Below are 3,065 nucleotides of genomic sequence, written 5' to 3'. Positions count from 1 at the left end.
TTTGTCACTGTACAAAGCGAAAGTTTATGCACTGTAGTGTTCTACATTTTCTTAATTTTTCTCTTGATTTCAAATTTAATTTCATCATCTATTGGTCTTTAAAGATATATTAGAATTTTTTCTAAACATCTAACCTTAAATGTGATCAATTAACCAAATAATTATTATACTTTCTATAAAATAATAAATAGATTAATATATTTGAAGATATAAAAATTAATATCTTGAGAAGAATAAAAAAAGAATGTTAGAATTAATACTATAATTATCTAATGTCAATATTAAATTTAACATCCTACATTCAAAAATGTGTTTATTGAGATAAATACTATGATGATAAACCAAAAATAATAATTTATTTATCATTTTTTGTAACGTAATAATAATGTGATCGTTATTCGGAATCAGAAAATGATGTACTTTGACATATATTCTGATTTTTTATGTTAAAATATAAATTTTCAAATAAATGAAAAATGATTTTTTTCATACTACTTATGTAGAATATCAAGTATATATTCTACTCAAATGTCTTATAAATTCATATGATACAGTAAAAGGTTATTTTCATAAACTTATTTGTTGAGTGCAATAATTGATCGTGTTGGGTAGAGTAATTAAAATGTTGTGCTTGAACTGTTATACTATTTAAAATATTTGATTTGCAATGTTACCATATATAATCTATAGGTTTTAATAAAACAGTAAACGCTTGAGGCTACAATTGGTATTAGAGTCAAGATCGCGACTTTGATTTTCATTCATTGCAATTGGTGCAATTATTAGGAGATAGATTGTTTGGTATAATAATTATCCACGATAGGTAGACGTTTGAGCTGTTGTATGATTTAATTAAATATTTGACTTGCATAGTTACTATCAATTATAGCTTTTGGTAAATCGACAAACGCTCGATCCTATATTATTCGTTTGTAAAGCTAGAAGAAACAGATTGCATCAACTTTTAGTTTTGAATCAATCCCTTACATGTTACTCGATTTTTAAATTTAGAAGCATTCTACAGTTTTCAAATATTATTATATATTGAATTATAATTTATCCCTTTTAAATTGGATAAATATACAATAAAACTCATGTAAATATTATTAACAAAAATATTTAAATGAAATATTGGATTTGTCGATAATCAAAATAAGAAATAAACAAATTTTGATCCTTGAGTGAAAAATAATATATTTAAATAAAGTTATAATTGCCACAATGAAATAATGCACCTACATGCATTTATCTCTATATTTTGCAACTAAAATGTCAAAAAAAGTCTCCACATANTTTTTTTATAACTTTTTACAGTGAGTTGGAGAAGATAAAAGAGAAAAAATATTAATTCTTTTGGGTTATACAAAAAAATAGAAATGAAAGAAGTGTTTGTCATATAATGAATTCGGTTTTCAAATTAAATGTATATTATAAAGTTATATTTACAGTTCAAACTTTATAAATGCAATGAATTTTTCTCAAGATAAGGGTATACAAATGTTCATGTTAAGATATTTAAATAATTAGAAAAATTAAATATATTATTTTTCTGGAGGTAATATCAATATGACATTAGTAATTTGATTGTGCTAAGTATACTTATGAGTTGATATGAAATATTAAAATAAGTGTCATAAGAGTCAGTAAAAAGATGATTTATTGTCAAAAATATTATTATTATAAATTGTAAATAAATGACAACATTTAATCAATATTTTTTTAAATCAATCCATCAGTACTTTTTATATAATGATAGATTATTATAATAATTAGGGGTGAGCATTCGGTCAGTTTTGTTACCAACCGAACCGAATTAGTATAATCGAATTGAACCGAAATATTTAGCAATAACCGAACCGACCGAATTAATTTTCATAACCGATGAAAATCGAACCAAATTAAGATCGTTTAATTCGGTTGTTGACCGGATTAACCGATAAGTTTTTAAAAAAATTTGTGATTTAACTTTAATTATATATGTAATTTTTTTAACATTACAGTCTACACAAATGCATAAAAACATAAAATCACATACATCACAAATTTTTCTTTAGAATTAGGGCCGATTTTAAAATTAAAAAGTAAAAATTAAAAAATATATTAAAATTGATAAATAATAAAAATGTATTAAATAATATTATTTATTTTATCGGTTAATTCGATTAGCCGATTTCAAAATTTTGAAAATCTTAACCGAACCGAATTAACCAATATAACCGAATTTTTTGAATTTGAAAACCAAAATTTTGAATTGACTCGGTTCGGTCGGTTAATTCGGTTTAACCGAAATTTTTCTCACCCCTAATAATAATGTGTAGTTTATATGTTATAAAGTATAAGTGTCTAATAAATTAAAGGTGACTAAGAAAGTAAAAGCATCCAGTAAAAATTGTTGTCAATTTACATGAAAGAGAATAATAATCAAACAACATTGTAAATAAAAAATTGCATATCATTGATTGTCAAAAAAAATTGTAATAATTGAATATTATAATAAAATATATGCATTATTGAGAGAATATGACAAATAACAAAAGAAAACAATATGATAAAAAAGATATGAGAAAAATTTTAATAGTTCAAATCTTTTTTTAAAATTTAAAAAATATGTTTTTTTCAAATTAGTTACATATACTAATTAACAAGAATTGTCAAAATTTATAATACTATTATCATTATCTTTTGTTGAGTTAACTAATTTTATTTCAAATTTTTATTATTTCAACATATGTTTCTTACGTGTAACGCACGTGCATTATTTCTAGTACATATAAATATACCACTTTCATTTGTGAATTTTCTTATTTGTCCTTGTTCATTTATTTAATTTAATTTAAGTTAGCAAACAAATTAATATGTTATCTTAAAGGTTTTTTTTGCAATTCATTGTCCATCTTAAATGAATTTGGACATTAATATACATTCCTCTATCTTTCCTAACTTTTATGCCAAAAAAAATTATTTAATTAAATTTTCTTGTTAATTTAAATTAGAAAATTAAATTAATATGTTTTTTTAGTAGTTTTTTTTAATTCATTGTCCATCTTAAATGGATTTGGACATTA

The sequence above is a fragment of the Primulina huaijiensis genome, unplaced genomic scaffold (genome assembly GCF_012295235.1).
Source record: "Primulina huaijiensis isolate GDHJ02 unplaced genomic scaffold, ASM1229523v2 scaffold39461, whole genome shotgun sequence".
Lineage (NCBI taxonomy): Eukaryota > Viridiplantae > Streptophyta > Magnoliopsida > Lamiales > Gesneriaceae > Primulina > Primulina huaijiensis.
The sequence above is the reverse complement of the archived record's forward strand: the minus strand, read 5'-3'. Positions refer to the sequence as shown.